Consider the following 22,233-nt stretch of genomic DNA (forward strand, 5'->3'; position numbering starts at 1 on the left):
TTCTCCCTCACTAGAATTTATGCCTTTCAAGGGAGGAATTTTGTTTTTTGTTTTTTTTCAATCTTTCTGTACCTCGTGCACAGTAATGAATCAATAAATAGCGTTAAATGATTAGTTTTCCATTTCCTTTTGAAGGATGTGAAAGATATAAAGATTGACAGTGCCCCCCAAAAATTTAACTTTTGAGATTTAAAATTTATTAAATATTGTAAACATATTAAACAATTTATAAAGCATGCATTAGGTGAAAAGAATAAAGAGAACCACCACATATCACTAGTTAGCTTAAAAATGGAACATTGCAAGAACTTTGAAGGCTTTTGTGAGCCCCTTCCTTTATCCCACAGGGAATCACCACCACAAATTTTTGTATTTATTATCTACTTGCTATTCTTTATAATTTTATATGTTTGTATCTCTTTAAAATATTACTTACTTTTGCCTGATTCTAACTTTATTCTCTGTATTTTTCAACTTGCTTATTGGCTCAATATCATTTGTGGGATGAGTTCATGCTGGTCCCTTCAATGCTACTGCTTCATAGTATTCCATTGCATGAAAAGCACAATACAGTCATCTAATGTCTTGTTGCAGGATGTTTGTTTCCAGTTTTTTTTGTTATTACATACAATGCCACCATCAAATTCTTATACACATTTCCTAACACACGTGCTCAAGAGTTGCTCTAATCTATATGCCACTGAGAGGAACTTGGGAGTCACAGAGCATATGTATATTGAAGTTCACAGAACGCCAAATGCCAAAATGTCTTCCAAAGTGCATGTATCCAGCTGCTACACACCAGCATGACTTGACCTGTTTGTAAAATATTGAAATAATTCCACACTTGATAAACAGCTGCTGCCCTAAGTCCCTGGAGGATCCCCTTGCAATTGCTATGTCCACAGGGTAACCTAAACTATCCCAGCTTTCCTGGGACTGAGAGGGTTACTAGGACAGGACATTTCAGTTTTAAGCCAGAAAAGTTAAAACAGGACAAGTTGGTCATTGTACCTAGCCAGCCTCTTAGCCAACAGAGACTTTTCCACAGTTAAGTAACTAAAGCATGAATGCCTGACACAGTGGTTAAGTGTTGTGAGCATTGCCTGTGGTTGCACCTGCTTATATTCCCACTGACACCTTATGTGTTTCATTACTCCCTTTCTTTATCATCACTTGTTATAGTCCTAATTTTTATTTTTTGCTATGTAGTGAGTATAAACTATTATCTCATTATCATATTAATTTTTTTATCTGACTATATTGAAATTTTTGAATAGTCTGGAATCACTTCCCTTACCTGGTCATATCACCCCCTTTTGGGTATGGTGAAGAACTTTCATGAAGCCACATGAGTAGCCAATTATCCTATGAAAATATGATCAAAAACATTTTGACTATATTGACAAGATAATGATTGGTTACGTTTTGAAGAAACCATACAAGATACAAGAAAAAGTTGGTTCTGTCTCCTCCCACTATCCCCTTTACCCAGCCACCACCCAAATACTCATCATGATTTGGTCAGAACTGGGCTCAGAGCAAGAGGTCAGGGTGACCGAGGGTGGAGGGGTTGTAGGCTACAGGTTTGTGGCTGTCACAATAATGCTGTGATAATGCCGTGGTTTCCCAGAGGGGAATAGGGGGCAGGGAGAGGGCTGTAGCCTGATGACAGCCAGATGAGGAAAGAGCTGCCTCTTCCTTCCCTAGCCCCAAGGCCTGCCCCACCGCCCAAACCCAAGACCACTTCAACAAGGTAAGAATGTGGATGCTCTTGCTGGGTCCACTATTCCACAAGAGGGAAAGAAGGTAGCTGCTTGGACCCCACTGTCCCCATATACAAGGTTTGGGAGACAGGAGCATGTGGCTACTACCAGCAAAAGAAAAGTGGGAAAGCAGTAGGAAGAGGAGGAAGTGGGAAGAGCAGAAGATCATATATATTTAAAAAGTGACTTAAGACTTAAAATCAAATTAGTGTTTGTACAGAAAGGTACAGGTGAAATAACTCACTATGGCCTATGACCAAAATTATATGGAGAAATCATGGTGGACTCCTACCATGATTCAGGAACTGCTCTTAGCTAGAAACCCCCCTACCAAAGAGGTGGCCCGAGTCATTAAGTACAATTGGTTAGAGTGGATTCCAGGTCATTAAGGTGGAAGATGTGGGGGCAGTGGGCAGGCAAGGGGGGGCTCCATTGCTGCAACGCTGGTTGGGTCTGGCTGGGTGGTTCTCCTGGAGGTCCACACCTTGGTTTCTGTCTGGAGCACCAGCTGCATTCTGGGGCTTGTTCTTGGGAAGTTTCTCAGCAATTGCCATGAAAATTTCATTCACATTCATTGCAGCCTTTGCTGATGTCTCCATAAACAGCCAACTGTCATCGTCTGCATAGGCTTGTGCTTCCTGGAATTCCAGGGGTCTCTTGCTGGCCAGGTCTGCCTTGTTACTCGTGAGTGCAAGGACCCTGTTGGCACTGGCCTGCTCGGTAGCTCCTTCACCCAGTTCTTGGCTCCAGCAAATATATCTGTATTGGTGATGTCATAGACCATGATGGCAGCCTGGGCCCCGCCAAGAGTACATGGGGGCCAGGCTGTGATACCACTCCTGTCCAACCATGTCCCAGATCTCAAACCTAACTGTTGTGTTGTCCAAGCAGACATTCTGTGTGAGGAAGGCTGCTCCTATTGTGCTCTCCTAGTATGCATGAAATTGTCCCTTCACAAGGCAGAGGACAGGCTAGATTTGCCCACTGCAGACCCAGCAGAACACGCTTAAATAGACAGATCTTATTGGGTCATGCTGCGCCTCCTCAACTCGCCACTGCCCATCCAGCTGCAGTAGTCCAGAGAGGTGGGAGCAGGGACCAGTGCTGTGCAAAGAGGCATTTAGTTGGGAAGGGGACCTCCAAGGTGGCTCTGGGGCAGTGGCTTTACTTGGGGCCAGGGCTTGGACTAGCTCTGCCTCTCTCCCCAAAGGCAGTGTCCCAGACTTCAGCCTCCTATCATGTTAATTTTCATTTTTCTGATGTGGCTGATCATATTTTCATAGAATAATTGGCTCCTCAGGCGGCTTCATGAAAATTCTTCACCACACCCTAGAAGAGGTGACATGACCAGGTAGGGAAGGTGATTCCAGGCTATTCAAAAATTTCATTTCCTAGAAGCCTTTAAGCTTTGGCAAAGTTTCCTATCCTGTCCTAGCTTGGCTTGGAGTAAGTGGAGCACCTAAAATTGGACCATCAAGGCTTATAACCATGAGCATCACAATGCAAAAAAAGTAAACTGAGGACCAAAAGTCCTTCCCTGCCTTTTTCCTAGTGTGTAGGCCACACAAGCTTCCTGTATCATACCAAAAAGAGGGGAGCAACAAACCAATTACAGCCACTACTGAATGTCTAGCCAAACTAAGTTGGATAATGAATATATCAATTTTATTCGATTTAGAAATATAACAGTATGCTACTCTTGCACGTTCACATAGTGAGCCATATTTATATTCCCTACACTAGACTCATCTGACCACCAAACCAAACATGGTATAATCTGCTCTAAATATGTAATCCATGCAAATCGTCATATTATCCAAAACCTGGATGCTAGTACAGACTTGAGACATAAAGCAAATCCAGAGGCAGTTAGAGACTGAAAAATGAAGTGCCATAGCTGGCTGTCTCCTCTTGTGAAGATGTTTTAATGACATCTCGGAAAAAGGGTTGGGCTCAGTGAAGGTAACTGAGAAAGGCTCCATGAAATTGCCTCATCAGAAAACAAAGCTTTTACCTAACTTCTGTGGCCGACAGGAATAAGGCATAATTTTAACCTTGATTAACATTTCTTTGGCTTTTACGTTCTATAAAATTGTTCATTCTGATCTTTCTATGGTGCCTTGTTTATAAGAAGAAGAATTTCTGTAGAAATGTTTACAGTGCATTATTCATAAATATTTTGGTCAATAAGTAGTGATGGTGGAGGCAGTAGAGGGGATGGAGAATAAGAGGAACTTGGCAATTAGATTTGTTATTTTTTAATCATAGAATCTCTCCATTCAATATGATTTAGAAAATGTGAATAATGATATTTAAGCTATTGGCAGAAACATAAAAACAGTTTTGTAGCTATCCTTTTTTAGATTTGTTGAGCAACTAAATATAATAACTATAAGTATGATAAATATGCTGGGTCTAAATAGCTTAGTAACTAAGAGCACAGTAGCTAAAAGCAGTTCCTGAAACTAGAAACTTTGAAATGCAAGCCTGTCACAGGCTTATGTTTTACATGAACCTTTACAGTCAGAGGTTCTGGAGACATTTATGTCAAGATGTTTCCAAGAGGCTCTCAGCATTGACTACCATAACTAGGCTTCCACAACACCACTCAGAAATAGCTTCCTCTTGGGTAATATAATTTAAGAGATTTGGGGAAGAACCATCCAATTCCAAAATATCTTCTCACTCATTGTTACAATGTGGAGAATTCTGTCATTACACCCTACATAGAACTTGACAGTATTCGACAAGAGGACCCTACATATTTATTTTTCAAAAGCAACTATTTTCAGAATACATGACTCAAAAATAATGTAACAGATGAGAAGGGAGTATGGGGTGAAAGCTGCATCATCTAACATAGGAGTAAGTTCTTTTAAGTGTTCCTTTATACCCCTATGAAATCGACTGAAGAATTATTAATGAATCAAAAGTAAGATTTACCTTCTTAGTAGCACATTCTGCTTATTCCTACTAATGAATCACCACTCCACTAGCCCTTCTTCCATTTGCCATAGCCAAGTGATTTCCTCCCTTTACTGCTGCATCTTAAGACTCCCAGTGGAGCCCAGCCAACATTCGACCATTCATTCCCCAGGCCACGAAGATGGACTATTCTGCCTGTGTGTTCTGTGCAGGAAATCTTAGGCTGCTTCATTTACTAAAGGCAACAAATTTTTTTTTGCCCAGTATTATTGCTGTTTTTAAAATGTAGACAATATATCAACAGTAAATGATATCTGAACAACTAATTAAGAATTAGAAAACCACTTTTGTGATTAAAACCTGAATTACTATTAATGCTGAAAATCTTGGGAATTTTAATGAATAATGTGTAGATCATGTATTATTTTGTCATTTTTTATGTAGCAGGAAACTTTTAATTTGAAGAGCCAAATCCAAAGTCACATAGAGTGGCAGGAAAAAATCAGGAAGAGCAGCAAATCTCTGTGAATATAGAATCATAAAAACCTAGGCTTGGCAAGGAAACTCCTTTTCTCTTTAGATGTGCTTCATACAAATCAGTTCTCAACAATATTGTGGGGAAGAAATATTTGTGCTATACAAGGCAGGAGGATTGTGAAGCTATTGTTATCTGTGGTTATACACACAGAGAGATGTGTACACACAGACACATAGAAAAATAAATTTCCCCCTATGAAGGGAAGAAATAAATCAAGAAATTTGTATTTTAAAAAACTGAACAAATCAACAAAATAACATACATAGAATGAACACTGAGGAAAATAAAATATTTGGCAAGAATCTAATTAGCCATATCAACCGAGAGAGGTTTGGGTTAGTTTTAGTAAACACAGAGTGGTTTCTGAGTAGAAAGTAAATAACTGCACAGAGGTACTGTTCTAATCACATTTGTTCTAACATTGACCTTATAATAATTAAAAATTGATGCTTGCAACATAATACAGCTGTGCAATCATATTTAAACCTAATCATTTCATAGACATAGGAAAGTTGTACAAAAAGGTCAAAAACACTTTAATTTCATGACAGTAAATTTACTCTTTATTCCCAAAGTGAAAATGTCTAATTTCTAAAAGAGCAAACCAATAATTACTTATTATAAAGCTATTTTAGTCAATACTTAATTTTGCTATATTGATTAGTGTTTAGACATTTAAAATGTACCCTACAGCAAGAATATGTGTTTACAATATGATTCTCCCTACTGATGTTTGTAAGTATTACAGATATCGATTTAAGACATGTCTCAAAAATGCCAAACTTAATAGTAATCATATAAAAAACTGACTCTTAAAATTGGAATTTAACTTTAAAAATTTGAATACCAGTTTCCTTAAAGATCTCTTTGTATCATGATCACCAATTCTGCCATTAAATACTTTAACCTTGAGTGCTCAATTAAACTACATTATAAACTCTACCCCATCCCAAAAGTAACAGAGAGAAAAAAAACAAATGATCAATTTTACCGTTCACAACTGGAACAAAATGTTTTCTCTCTATTTTATGTACTTCTGATTGTAAAATAAAGACTGGGATATTATTTCCCCCTTAACTTGTATTCTGTGTAACTTAGAGCTCCTTGCAATAAAACAAAATGATGCTTCATCAGGATGTTACTGGGAGTACCAAGGCAATTTACAAACATTAAGTCTGAGAACATCACTGTGAGGCAGGTATTAATATAACACTTCTCTCTTGAGGAGTTCAATGCACTTTACATAACGTTATTTTATTAACTCTTCCTTGAGCTGGGCAAAAAGACTAAGAATACGTCTAACCACTTACCTCACTCACATGCATGTATAAAAAGAATAGAAGAGATGGTTCTACACAACCATATCTTTTAAATTCACTTTCACTTCCAATCTGAAATTATGACTAAAGATAAGGACAACTAAGTCACTCAATATATTTGGCTTCTACTAATATTGATTTTGAACAGATATCAATTTTATAAATATGAATTCAGAATTAAACATTTAAAAGATAATTAATCCCAGTAATTCTTAAGCAATAATTGTTTTTGAAGGTGGGAAAAATTGACAGTAATAACTTTTCCCTCTATTATAATATACTAAAGACTCCAAAACCACATTATAATTCTGTGGACAAGCTTCACAACATCCTTAAGTAAATCTATGCATTTCTTAGCAAGAGTGCAACTATGCACACATGAAGACAGCCAGAAGAGATATATAAAGTGAAAGATATAGAAATGCTAATGATATCTAATGACACTTACCAAGTGTCAGCCACTATTCTAAGGAATCTACATGTATTCACTCATTTAATCCTCATAACTCTATGAGATGGGCAGCATTTTCATCATTTCATAGACAAGAAAATTGAGACTCAGGAAGTTGAATTAGTCCTAGGTCACAGAGCTACAAAGTGGCAGAGCTGAGATGCAAACACAGAAAATATGAGTCCAGAGTCCATGTTCCCAACCCATGTTCTAGAAAAGAAGTTGTCCCCAGACATCCCTGATCATGGAATTCTGAATCCATAATTATAATCTTTTCCACTCCAAATGTAACATTTCCCAACTCACAGTCTACCTCACAGTAATCACAGAACAGCTGCTCAATTTTATGTATCTTACTTTCAAAATAAGATACTTGTATTTAGAAAATGGTCACAGGAAGGTAGTATAATATAGTTTGGAGTACAGACCTCAGGATCAGACAGACCTAACAGGCTATCCCTAAGCAAGTTATTTCTATCCAAGCTAAACAATATAGATGGTGGAACCTACCTCCTGATGCTGTAGTGAGAATTAAACAAGTTAATACAACACATTTAACATACACTTTACTACACCTTCTACATAGTAAGCATTCAACAATTGCTGCTACTGTAAGTTAGTATAGACTTATTCAAGCCATTCTCAGAACTCTGAAACTCAGAATTACCATTGAATTTAGCATATCTCAGTGTTGCTGTCAATAGAACTGAATTGATTTTTTCATTAAATATATGTTCTAGGCACTGACCACGATCTCATTTAATCCTCAGAACAAACCTATAATTTGTGTTTTTATGCCCACTTGCAGGAAAATAAGCCTTGAGATTGTAAGTAACATCCATAACCATGCAAGTAATAATTAGATGATTAATCAATTAACTGCATGGATCCCACAAAGCAGGTTAAAAAGTAACCAATAAGCAAGGAAATTATTTGAAAAAGTCTTCTCTCTCATAAAATTATAGAACTAAAAATTCCTAGACTGAAGTTCACCTTGTTTAGCCTTTGCTATAATTAGAGCAAAGCTGTGCCCAGAGAAAGTAGTTAGAACAGAGATGATAAAAAGGAAAAATACTCCCCGAAAATATACACGCCACCCCCCGCCCACCCTATTTCCAGTATACACCAGGCACTTCTGATTCTTCCATCATCAGAACCACTGAAGAAAATAGCAAGGGCCGAGGTCAGGGTAGGAGCCTTCAGAATTGGATAGTGTTACATGGGAAACAGGCAAGAAGTCTGCACTTGGGGACTGGTGCTTCAGCCAGAGTGAGGTACAAGATTGTAGATCTGTAAAGCACATTTGCCTCAAATCAGCCTCACCTGCATCGAAACATACTGTAAAGGTCGGCTTCTGGTCTATTCACAGAAATCTGCAGAAAAAGAGAAAATGCATTACATTAGTCTTTTGCTGACCTCTTCCTTGACCCTTGACCTACCAGCATTCCCTAAATTGGAAATATCTTAGTTACGCAAAACAAAAATAGTTCCTGCTGAATTAGGACATTATTTCCTCATTCCCTCTATTTAATGTAAAAGAAATATTTTTGTCATTTGCATAATGACCTGCTGCATATAGAAAGACAATTATTTATGATTTTCACTTTAAAAACATGATTCTGAATTGATTATGATACATAATAATCATGTGAAAACATTATTGCAAATAAGATTTAAGTGAAAGAATGGAATTTCCACTTTCATCAGTCCACGTATAAACCAATACGGAGGAGGTGGCAGATACAAAATAATCATATATAAAGAGAGACACAAGCTGAATGATAAGTGTCTGCTTACACAGGCACAGAAAGTAGTGGGAAACAGTCTTCAGCCCATATGTCACAAGAAATAGAATTTTAAAAATTTCACATTATCCCAAGAACATATAAGATCTTATGTTCCATTATCAACTAGCAGGTAGCACCCAACCTAGTCATTTCTTCTATACTTAGAATCGGTGGCCTCTCTCAATAACTCATTCTAACTTTTAGTAATTGTCATATAAAAGTAAGCTTTTCTTTTATCTAACCTCAGTCACTTATATAATACGATTGAAAAACCTAGAATGATGGTCCACACATGCAGGATACTTCATAAACCCTTGTGGATGGGATGTTGATTTCAGTCTATTTCCCTTTTTTCTGACCTCAGTGGAGACAGGAGAAGTGCTTAGACAGAAACACTGGCAAAATGGTTAGAGATAAGAGGAAGTTGATTAGGGACAAGTGCAGAGTGGAACCGGGGAAGAAAACAACGTGGAATGACTCACTGTGCCCCAGAACAGTGTGATCTGTTTTAGAAGACACAGCCAGCCACCAACAAAATGTGAGTTGTAAAGCAGAATATGCTCAAGCATGCGCTCAGAAGAATTACTGCTGCCTTCCAACTCACTTCCACACAGATAAATCAATCAATCCATCTCTCTCTCTAATCCTGACCTCTGTGCGGAGTTCCAGTTCTACTTACACGATTGTAAAACTGAACTGGGTGGATAGGATATTCTTTCTGTGACTCACTCTATCCTTCCTCCACAGCTTTACTGCTGGTATGAAGACATCTTTGGTAAGCTCTAGTGAAGGGAACTACAATAACCACTGACACTTTAATGTGAAAAATAATCCGTACTAACAAAGGAAAAATGTTGTCTTATCTTGTAGATTCACCAATATCTTAAACTCAAAAATATACAGAAAAGACCTCATACTGCCCGTCCGAAAACAAACAAACAAACAAAAAAACAGAGAACCCCTGGGGCACATGGTCTGAAGCTCACTGGGAAAATTAAGATAGGCGATTGGTAAACAGCAGGACCTTTTCTGAAAGAATGGACTTGCCTCTTATCCCCTACAATAAAAGGCCCAAGAAAGGGGTTAAATTTGGATGTCCTGGCAGCACCTCAAACTTAACATTTCTAAAATTAAACTTCTTCAAGAACCAGTTTCTGCTGACTTCCTGTTCATTAAGGGTACACTTGTTCTCTCCGGCTCCAAACATGAGTCATCTTGCTTTATTCCTCTCCCACCCCCACCATATCTAATTAAACACCAAGTTGCGTCTATTTTTTTCTTCAGCACTTTTTTGCAACTCTCTGTTGCTCTCTTTTCCCATGCTTTATCTCTAATTTGGTTTTGACCCCATATTAGGCCCATTATTCTTCCAAACAATGCATCTGGCTGTAGTTTCCATTTTGAGTTTGAGCTCTGCCTTGTTTAGATATGCTCCTTATCAAAAAGATTCTGTGATACCTGCTTGTCTGCTGAACAAAGATGTTGCAAGCTATTTCCAAATGCACCCCCAAATGCCTTTCCGTCTTACCTTCTCCTATTTTCCTAGGCATCAGCCAAACTAGCTGTCATCCTACTCCCCACCATACTCTATTGCCTTAACTCCTACCACTTCCTTTCTCTGAAATACAATCTCTGCACCTTCAGAAATTCCAAGCATGCTGCCCGCACAAACATTAATGCCACAAATTCACCTGTGAATGCTTGTTCAGATATTTTTATTCAAAAATTCATGTCTAAGACCGAAAAATATGTATTTTAAGTGTTTTTTAAACTAAAACTCTATGAGTTTCCATGGAAAAAGGTGTTACCAACTCAACTCATAGTTTAAGATGTTGAGATAGAGCCCACACAAAATAATCTTCCTTAAAAAAAAACTCTTATTAAAACTGCATAATTCAACCTGGCAAAGCAATTAATATTCAATAATAATAATACATTGATGTTAAATAATAAATTCATGTTTAATAATAAATTTATGTTCAATAATACTAGTAAATGGATATCACTTGGAGTTTAATTTTATATTTTAGGTTAGGCACAGTGGCTCACACCTATAATCCCAGCACTTTGGGAGGCCGATGCAAGAGGATTGCTTGGAGCCACGAGACTAGCCTGGGCAACATGGTGAGACCCCCATCTCTACGAAAGTAATTTTTTTTTAATTAAAACAAAATTTTATCCTTGGGAGGACTTTTAGATCAAATAAGTCAAGCAAAGAAATATTTTAGTTGACGGCTTCTGTTTAAAATTATTTGTATTCCTAGCAAAAAAGAATTCTACAATATTTACTATAATGCACTATCAAAAAATGCACAAAAATAAGTCTATTTTCTTACAGAAATGATTTTGGTTTGCTATACAACTTTTCTTATTGATCCTAAAAGTTCAAATAACTTATACTTTACTATTGTACAACAGCAAGTAATAGAAGGTTAAAAAAAAAAAGACTTTTCTTAACTTATGTTGGAATGGTGCCTTTTCTTTGTCTATTTGCACTCTGGTCTCACCATGAGTTTTTGCAAGTATTTCCTATCTGTGTAAAGGTCACCTTTCCTTGGAAGCTCTACCACTGAGTCAGTCTACTTTAGCCTCATGATTAGTTCTTAGGAAAGCCACTGTCCATACAAGGAACTTCGAATACAGATTAAGTAAACACAGATAAAATTGCAATTTTACCTCATTCTAATCCCAAATCTACACTTGACCTATTAGGTGGCACACATCGTGAAAGTTTAAAAGTGAAAAAGACACAGTCTTTAAATAGAGAGTTAAGAGGAGAGCTAGATACCAAGTTCAGTTGGAAGAAAAGCAAGGTTATTTGCAGGAGAATGTAGGAAAGTCATTTAAAAGTCCCTCAGAAAAAAAAATAAATAAATAAGAGAAAGAAAATATTAGCAGTGGTAATAAAATGAATCTCTATAATCATCTGTCTCTGCTTTGAAAAAAAAAATTGAGGAAAATTTTCCATGACCCTAATGGTGCACTCAGAACATATTTGTCATGGTCTATTGTAGACTATTTACTTGTATTTCTCACTCACCTAAATCTTGTAGGCAATATAAAATTCTGGATTCGGCCAGGCACATTGCCTCACATCTGTAATCCCAGCACTTTGGGAGGCCGAGGCAGGCAGATCACCTGAGGTCAGGAGTTCAAGACCAGCCTGGCCAACATGGTGAAACCCCATGTCTTCTAAAATTACAAAAATTAGCCAGGCATGTTGGCACAAGTCTGTAATCCCAGCTACTCGGGAGGCTGAAGCAGGAGAATTGCTGGAACCCAGGAGGCGGAGGTTGCAGTGAGCCAAGATCACACCATTGCACTCCAGCCTGGGTGACAAGAGCAAGACTCCATCTCAAAAAAGAAAAAAAAAAAAAAAAAAAAATGGCTGGATTCATAGGATGGCCTACAAGTATTAGAGGAATTCAAAAAGACCAATGCAGGTGAATTAGTCAAGTGTGGCTTCAGGAAGAAATCACCATCAGTTTTTTTCTTATCCAGACCCATCTTTTCTAAACAACTGGTTTTTGTATAGAACCAGAATCTAATCAGGCTCTCTCTGTTTCCTTATAAAGTCAACTTTAATATTTATCTAAACATTTTATAGTTCCTTCTGCTAATTTACATGCTGTTTGTATTACACAGGTGAAGTCAAACCTTTTTCAACAAATATCATAATAGTGAAGTGGTTCTGGCTTACAAAGTTGTTTCTGTGTTCCACTTGACATTCATAGGTCCAAAATTTTAGTAACTTGGTTATAGTAAACTAAACAATGGACTATCTAGTACACAGGAATCCTTTTCTGAAAGCCATCTACGTGGTCCCATTCCTTACAGAGAAAGACCATGATAATGTGTTGGTACATTGCAATGAAGGGAGAGAAGGAAGGGAAGGAGGAAGAAAGAAAGAGGAAAGAGAGAAAGAAGGGAGAAAGGGAGGAAGGAGAGAAGGAAAGAAAAAAGGGAGGGAGAATTTAATTGAACTAAGATGTTTACACTTTCTATTTTGTCATCTCATAGCATCTTTACCTTTCTTCACACTTTTCTACATCAAACAATACCTAAACAAAACTACCATGAGTTCCCAAATGGCCTTTAAAACAATATTCTAATAGTCTAATAGATACAGAGGCAAGAAATCCATAAATTAAAAGAGAATTAATTTTCTCTTCAGACTTTATACATGAACAACATGAATTGTAGAAATTTTAACAATTTATATTTTATTACAGAATTTCATTCCAACTAAGAGGAAAAATAATTTTGCACCCTTAAAGAATTAACTCACCAGGCACGGTGGCTCACACCTGTAATCCCAGCACTTTGGGAGGCCAAGGAGGGTGGATCACCTGAGGTCAGGAATTCAAGGCCAGCCTGACCAACATGGTGAAACCCTGCCTCTACTAAAAATACAAAATTAGCCAGGCATGGTGGCACATGCCTGTAATCCCAGATACTTTGGAGGCTGAGGCAGGAGAATCACTTGAACCAGGGAGGCAGAGGTTATAGTGAGCTGAGATTGTGTCATTGCACTCCAGCCTGGGCAATGAGTGAAACTCCATCTCAAAAAAAAAAAAAAAAGAATTAACTCTAGTTCAATAAACACAGCCAAAATAAATAGTCATGGCTATATAAAAGATTAATATATAAAGATCTAGTCACATAATTTTTTTTACTTTAAAAAATGTTTAACTTTTATTTTAGGTTTAAAGGTACATGTGAAGGTTTATTACATGGGTAAATGTGTCATGGGGGTTTGTTGTACAGATTATTTCATCACCCAGGTATTAAGCCCAGTACCCAATAGTTATCTTTTCTGCTCCTCTCTCTCCTCCCACTCTCCTGGCTCAAGTAGGCCCAAGGGTCTGTTGTTTTCTTCTTTGTGTTCATAAGTTCTCATCATGTAGCTCCCATTTATAAGTGAGAACATGTGGTATTTGGTTTTCTCTTCCTGTGTTAATTTGCTAAGGATGATAGCATCCAGCTCCATCTATGTTCCTGCAAAAGACATGATCTCATTCATTTTTATGGCTGCATAATATTCCATGGTGTATATCTGCCATATTTTTTTATCCTATCTGTCATTGATGGGCATTTAGGTTGATTCCATGTCTTCGTTATTGTGAATAGTGCTGCAGTGAAAATTCACACGCATGTGTCTTTATGGTAGAATGCTTTATATTTCTCTGGGTATCTACTCAGTAAAGAGATTGTTGGGTCGAATGTAGTCCTGCTTTTAGCTCTTTGAGGAGTCACCATACTGCTCTCCACAATGGTTGAACTAATTTACAGTCCCACCAATAGTGTATAAGTGTTCCCTTTTCACCACAGCCTTGCCAGCATCTGTTATTTTTTGACGTTTCAATAGTAGCCATTCTGACTACTCATTGGGTTCTCATTGTGGTTTTGATTTGCCTTTTTCTAATGATTCATAATATTGAGCTTTTTTCCTTTTTTTTTTTTGACACCAAGTCTTACTCTGTTGCCCAGGCTGGAGTATAGTGGCATGATCTTGGCTCACTGCAACATCTGCCTCCTGGGTTCAAGAGATTCTTCTGCCTCAGCCTCCCAAGTACCTGGGACTACAGGTGTGTGCCACCATGCCCGGCTAATTTTTGTATTTTTAGTAGAGACAGGATTTCGCCATGTTGGCCAGGCTGGTCTCAAACTCCTGACCACAGGTGATCCACCTGCTTTGGCCTCCTAAAGTGCTGGGATTACAGGCGTGAGCCACCATGCCCAGCCGAGCTTTTTTTCATATGCTTCTTAGCCACATGTATATCTTCTTTTGAGATGTGTCTGTTCATGTACTCTGACCACTTTTATTTTTATTTATTTATTTATTTATTTTTTTGAGACAGAGTCTCACTCTGTCGCCCAGGCTGGAGTGCAGTGGCATGATCTCAGCTCACTGTAAGCTCCGCCTCCTGGGTTCATGCCATTCTCCTGCCTCAGCCTCCTGAGTAGCTGGGACTACAGGCACCCACCACCATGCCCACCTAATTTTTTGTATTTTTAGTAGAGACTGGGTTTCACCGTGTTAGCCAGGATGGTCTCGATCTCCTGACCTCGTGATCCGCCCACCTCGGCCTCCCAAAGTGCTGGGATTACAGGCGTGAGCCACCGCACCCGGCCAACTCCGATCACTTTTTAATGGAGTTGTTTTTCTCTTGTAAATTTAAGTTCCTTATAGATTTTGGATATTAGACCTTTGTCAGATGCAGAGATTGCAACCTATAGAATATCTCCGATTCTGTAGGTTGTCTGGTTACTCTGTTGTTAGTTTGTTTTGCTGTGCAGAAGCTCTTAAGTTTAATTAGATCCCAATTGTCAATTTTTGCTTTTGTTACTATTGCTTTTGGTGTCTTTGTCACGAAATCTTTGCTCATTCCTATGTCCAGGATGGTACTGCCTAGGTTGTCTTCCACGGTTTTTATAGTTTTGGGTTTTATATTTACGTCTTTAATCCATCTTGAGTTGATATTTGTATATGGTGTAAGGAAAGGGTCCAGCTTCAATCTTGTGCAGGTGGCTAGCCAGTTATCCCAGCACCATTTATTGAATAGGGAGTCTTTTCCCTATTGTTTATTTTTGTCAGCTTTGTCAAAGATCAGATGGTTGTAGATGTGAGGCCTTATTTCTGGGCTCTCTATTCCGTTCCATTGGTCTATGTACCTGTTTTTGTACCAGTACCATGCTGTTTTGGTTACTGTAACCTTGTAATTTTCAAGTTGGGTAATGTGATGCCTCCAGCTTTGTTCTTTTTGCTTAGGATTGCCTTGGCTATTCAGGCTCTTTTTTGGTTCCATATGAATTTTAAAATAGTTTTTCCCAGTTTTGTGAAGAATGTTGTCAGTAGTCTGATAGGAATAGCACTGAATCTGTAAACTGCTTTGGGAAGTATAGCCATTTTAATTTTATTGATTCTTCCCATCCATGAGCATGGGATTTTTTTATTTGTTTGTGTCTTCTCCGATTTCTTTGAGAAGTGTTTTGTAATTCTCGTTGTAGAGATCTTTCACTTTCTAGTTAGCTGTATTCCTAGGTATTTTGTGTGTGTGTGTGACAATTGTGAATGGGATTGCCTTTCTGATTTGGCTCTCGGTTTGGCTGTTGGTGGTGTATAGGAATGCTCGTGATTTTTGTACATTGATTTTGTATCCTAAAACTTTGCTAATTTATTTATCAGCTGAAAGAGCTTTTGGGCCTAGGCTATGAGGTTTTCTAGATATAGAATTATATCATCTGCAATCAGAGATAGTTTGACTTCCTCTCTTCCTATTCAGATGCCCTTTATTTCTTTCTCTTCCCTGATTGCTCTGGTTAAGACTTCCAATTCTATGTTGAACAGAAGTAGTAAGAGAGGGCATCCTTATCTTGTGCCAGTTTTTTGAGGGAATGCTTCCAGCTTTTGCCCATTTAATGTAATGTTGGCTGTGGGTTTGTCATAGATGGCTTTTGTTATTTTGAGTTATGTTTGTTCAATACCTAATTTATTGAGAGTTTTTAACATGAAGTCGTGTTGAATTTTATCAAAAGCCTTTTCTGCATCTATTGAGATAATCATGTGGTTTTTGTCTTTAGTTCTGTTTATGTGATGAATCACATTTATTGATTTCGATATGTTGAACCAACCTTGCAGCCCAGGAATGAAGCCTACTTGATCATGGTGGATTAGTTTTTTGATGTGCTGCTGGATTTGGTTTGCCAGTATTTTGTTGAGGGTTTTTTCATTGATATTCATCAAGGATATTGGCCTGAAGTTTTCTTTATTTGTTGTGTCTCTGCCAGGTTTTGGTATCAAAATGATGCTGGCCTCATAGAAGGATTTCGGGAGGAGGGATTTTTGGAATAGTTTCTGCAGGAATTGTACTAGCTCTTCTTTGTACATCTGGTAGAATTTAACTGTAAATCCATTAGGCTCTTTTTGATTGGTAGACTATTGTTTACTGATTCAATTTTGGAGCTCATTATTGGCCTGTTCAGGGAATAAATTTCTTCCTGGCTCAGTCTTAGGAGGGTGTATGTGTCCAGAAATTTATTCGTCTCTTCTAGGTTTTCTAGTCTGTGTGCACAGAGGTGTTCACAGTAGTTTATGATGGTTGTTTTTATTTATGTGGGGGTTACTAGTAACATTTCCTTCATCATTTTTAATTGTGTTTATTTGGATATTCTCTCTTTTCTTCTTCATTAGTCTAGCTAGTGGCCTATATATTTTATTACTGTTTTCAAAAAAAAAAAAATCCTTGCATTCATTAATCTTTTGAATGGTTTTTTGTGTCTCAATTTCCTGCAGTTCAGCTCTGATATTTGTTATTTTTCATCTTCTACTAGCTTTGGGGTTGATTTGTTCTTGTTTCTTTTTTTCTTCTTCGTCTTCTTCTTCTTTTTTTTAAAGACAGGGTCTCACTCTGTTGCCCAGGCTGGAGTACAGTGGCACGATCTCGGCCCACTGAAACCTCTGCCTCCTGGGTTCAAGCAATTCTCCTGCCTCAGCTTCCCGAGTAGCTGGGACTACAGGTGTGCACCACCACACCTGGCTAATTTTTGTTTTTTAGTAGAAACAGTTTCATCATGTTGGCCAGGCTGGTCTTGAACTCCTGACCTCAAATGATCCTCTTGCCTCGGCCTTCCAAAGTGCTGGGGCAGGCATGACCCACCTCACTGACTTTGTTCTTGTTTCTCTCATTCTTTCTGTTCTGAAGTTAGGTTGTTGATTTGAGATCTTTATTTTTGATGTGGCCATTTAGTGCTATAAATTTAACACTGCCTTAGTTGTGTCCCAGAGAATCTGGTATGTTATATCTTTGTTCTCATTATTTTCGAATAACTTCTTGATTTCTGCCTTAATTTCATTATTTACCCAAAAGTCATTCAGGGGCATGTTGTTTAATTTCCATGTAATAGCATGGTTTTGAGAGATTTTCATTGGCTTGACTTCTGTTTTTATTGTGCTGTGGTCCAAGAGAATATTTGGTATGATTTCAGTTATTTTACATTTGTTGAGGATTGTTTTGTGTCCAAATATGTGGTCAATTTTAGAGTATGTGCCATGTAGTGATGAGAAGACTGTATATTCTGTTGTTTGGGGGTGAAGATTTCTGTAAAGGTCTATCAGATCTATTTGGTCCAATGCTGAGGTTAGGTCCCAAATATCTTTGTTAATTTTCTGCCTCGATGATCTGTCTAATGCTGTTAGTGGAGTGTTGAAGTCTCCCACTATTATTGTGTGGGAATATATGTGTCTTTGTAGGTCTCTAAGAACTTGCTTTATAAATCTGGGTGTTCCTGTGTTGGGTGCACTTATATGTAGGATAGTTAGGTTTCTTGGATTGAACCTTTTACCATTATGTGATGCCCTTCTTTGTCTTTTTTGATCTTTGTTGGTTTGAAATCTGTTTTGTCTAAAATTAGTGTTGTAACTCCTACTTTTTTTGTTTTCCATTTTCTTAGTAGATTTTTCTCCATCACTTTATTTTGAGCCTATGAGTGTCATTATGTGTCATCACATAATTTTTAATAGCAAAGCAACTATAAATTAAATGTATAAACAATTGATTAAATATATTAATTTAATAAATCAGAATAGTATATAATCACTAAAAGTGATGCTGTAGAAATATATTCACTAAAATAAAATTCAAATTTTTAAGAAGCAGATTGCAAAATACTATAAAGTCATATAACTGCTTAACTATGGGGATATGTTCTGAGAAATGTGAGGTTAGGTGATTTTGTTATGCAGACATCACAGTGTGTACTTACACAAACCTAGATAGTATAGCCTACTACACATCTAGCTATATTGTATAGCCTATTGCTCCTAGGCTACAAACCTGTACGGCATGTTACTGTACTGAATAATGGAGGCAGTTGTAACACAATGGTAAGTATTTGTGTATCTAAACATAGAAAAGGTACAGTAAAAATACAGTATTATAATCTTATGGGACCACCGTTGCATATGCAGTCGTTGACCCAAACATCATTAATGCAGTGCGTGGCTGTACATGGTATACTTGTAACATTTTGTGACACATATAATCGTGGAAAATAAACACTAGTAAGACAGTCACCAAAATGTTAATTATATTCATCTCTGACTTGGAGGTTATGGTTGATATTTTATTTTGTTTTTAATACTTTGTCTATTTTATACATTATCGATAATAAACGTAATATTTTGATAACCAGAAAAAAAGAAAATGTCTGGATTCTAATGATAGCTGGGTCACGTTGAGCAAGTTGCTTAAGCTCATTCAGCCAAAGACACTTCATCTAAAAATCTGGGGCTATAATTGTACCAACCTTTTAGGGTTGGGTAATAATTAAATTAAATAATATAATTCATGTAAAATTCTTAGCACTGGTACATGAGTAAATGGAAGTTTGAAAAGACAAGCTACAAGAGCTGTACAGGAATTTCAAGTTTCCCCTCCTCTTTTATTCTTAATCATTTTAACCATCAACAATTTAGTTAGTGTACCCTTGAGTTCAAACTCTCCTAAATCAAATCATTGTTTCACTAACTTGTGGAGGTTTGTTGAGCCCAAGAACATAACTATGGCTGTGGCCCAAGCTAATATTTCCCATCAGCTGCATTACACATTGGTAGTTTCAGTAAATGACCATCATGGCCAACAGAGGAAAGAAAAGAATTATCTTCCTAATTCATACTCTTTGGGAATTCTAAGAAGGAAACACATAATTACTAGAATTTGGCTGGCATATTGAATCTGGGGCGTGAAGAAAAGTCATGGGACTTTTAATGATAGAAAACAGTCCAGACCTCAGATTTTTATGTCATCAAATTAAAAAAAAGTCCTTAAAGTAAGATACTCTAATGAAGAAAGGTTTTCTTCTGGGTATACTTCAGTCATTTTAACTGGAAATATAAATTGTTACTCTGTATAATTATTATATTTTTATTTTTTCTGGAATATATATGTCAGTATTAATCAGGTAATAATCTGATTGAAGATAGTCACAACTTCAGAGATCCACTCATTCCTTCCTTCATTCATTCACCCAAGAAATATCTATTGATCACTCAGTATGTGACATTCATTGTGTAGATACTGAGGATACAAGGAAGGTCTCTTCTTGTGAAGACACATAATGGGGAAAATATTCAAATAAGAACACAAATAATTATATAATTATAATTGAAGTTACAAAGGCGAGGTGGCATGGTTCTGAGTGAGGAGTGGACGATGTGGAATTAGAAGCAGCAAGCTTTGGCCAGGTGCAGTGGCTCACACCTGTAATCCCAGCACTTTGGGAGGCTGAGGTGGTGAATCACCTGAGGTCAGGGGTTCGAGATCGGCCTGGCCAACATGGTGAAACCCTGTCTCTACTAAAAATACAAAAATTAGCTGGGTGTGGTGGCCTGTAATCCCACCTACTCAGGAAACTGAGGCAGCAGAATCACTTGAACCCAGGAGGCAGAGGTTGCAGTGAGCTGAGATAGCACCACTGCGCTCCAGCCGGGGTGACAGAGTGAGACTCTGTCTCAAAATAAATAAATTAATTAGTTAAATTAAAATAAATTTAAAAAAAGAAGCAGCAAGCTTTTACAATGCTGACAGTTCTCTCTTGTGGGACAGTGGTCTCTCTCTCCCTCTCTCTCTTTTGCTCTCTCTTCCCGACCTTCTCTTCCTCTCCCCCCACACGTGTGTGTAAGTATTTGTATGTGTGTGTAAGAGATAAACAGAGAGTATGTGTGTGTGTGTTTTCTCTTGTAAATGCCCATCGTGGCATATCCACACCCATGCTTTAACCCAATCAGTTGAAACTGTTGGGGGTGTGTTCTAGTTTGCTAAGGCTGCCATAACAAAATACCAAAGACTGGGTGGCTTAAACAATGGAAGTTTATTTCCTCATAGTTCCATATGTTGGAAATCCAAGATCAAGACGCCAGCTGGGTTGACTTCCTGGGAGGCCTCTCCTTGGCTTGCAGATGGCAGTCCCTGCTGTCACTTCACATGACACATGGTCATCCTTCTGTGAACATGCTCCCCTAGTGTCTCTCCCTTTTCTTAAAAGGGCACCAATCATATTGGTTTAGGGTCCCACTCTAATGGCCTCATTTTAACTTCATCACCTCTTTTAAAAATGTTATCTCAAAGCATGGTTATATTCTGAGGTACTGATGGTTGGGATTTTGACATATAAATTTGTAGGGGACACAATTCAGCCCATGACAGGAAGTTAAAGGCTTAGGGCATTGGGGGGCATAGTTGCCACACATGGTTGTGCCAGTTATTCATTGCACAGGCTATAGGATGTGTCACTCACATAGCAGTTATCATAAATTTTTATATTATTTAATAAAAATTTTCCTGCAGAAAGTTTCTGGAGAAAGATTTTCCTTTTTTCCTGCCACTATGAAGTAGAGAAGGTTTGCCTTTTTCTGATTTTCGCAAAGGACCATTTGGACTAACAGTGTTGCTTTATGGTAGGAAACACTTTTCCCTAATCTGATATTTCTTTCCATATGGAGAGGGCTCTCCTACAGTAACACTACAAGCCCCTCTTTGCCCCTCCTCACTCTCAATCAATCCTCCCTTAAAGAGTGATTTATCTTTGATGACTAATTTGGAAGCAGTTCCATAAAGGTCCTGTGTCCACACTCACACATTGACATAACAAAGGCCATGTGGGGTAGGATTAAACATGGAGCTTCTAGAATCAAATGACCTGGGCTTAACTCCAGTTCTGCCACTACATGACCATAGGTTTTATTTAATACTTGTGTGCCTAAGACTCCTCACCTATAAAATAGAGATTATAAATATAGCCTCGTTTTAGGGTCATTGTAAGAATTCTATTTACAGTGAGGTTAATAAATAAATATTCAAGTAAAAGTTGCTCTTATGACTTCTGCACAGATTTCAGGATTGCCTTTCTGACTCTCTTCCCTCAAGGCAGGGAAGAGCAGACAAGCTACACTGATAATTATGTGAATGCAGCTCCAAGAGGGCTATGACTCCACTGCATATATACCAAACACCTAGCAGAGCTCTGGGCGTGGAGAAGGTATTCTTGACGTGTTGAATGAATTCATTTACTAAAAGAATCAAGGTCAGACTGCAGAATTCCAGTCTATACTTGACAGTAGGGTTTTTATCTCATGAGGCTGTATATCCTCTGAACTGCCTAGTATGATATCTTGTTTCTGGTAGCTACCAGAATATGTACTGAGTTGCTATTAGGTTAAATAAACATAAAATATTATAATGAAATTTTATCATTGTTCCTTCCTGTATGATTTTTCCTTGAAAGACAAAGGGCTTTTGAGAAGTGTTGCATTATTTTAAATGCCCCTGTAGAGTTCTGGAGAAGGCTAATGGTGATGGTTGCATAACAATGTGAGTGCACTTAATGCCACTAAACTGTACACTTAAAAATAGTCAAAATGGCTAATTTTGTGTTATGTATATTTTAC

The 22,233-nt window shown here is 37.7% G+C and overlaps 1 pseudogene; it reads right to left on the bottom strand.

Annotated features, from left to right (window-relative positions):
* Nucleotides 1–2,131: 2,131 nt before the first annotated feature.
* Nucleotides 2,132–10,443, bottom strand: LOC116470548 (ras-related protein Rab-5C-like; annotated as a pseudogene).
* Nucleotides 10,444–22,233: the final 11,790 nt, after the last annotated feature.

Source organism: Hylobates moloch, unplaced genomic scaffold (assembly GCF_009828535.3).
Source record: "Hylobates moloch isolate HMO894 unplaced genomic scaffold, HMol_V3 SCAFFOLD_6, whole genome shotgun sequence".
NCBI lineage: Eukaryota > Metazoa > Chordata > Mammalia > Primates > Hylobatidae > Hylobates > Hylobates moloch.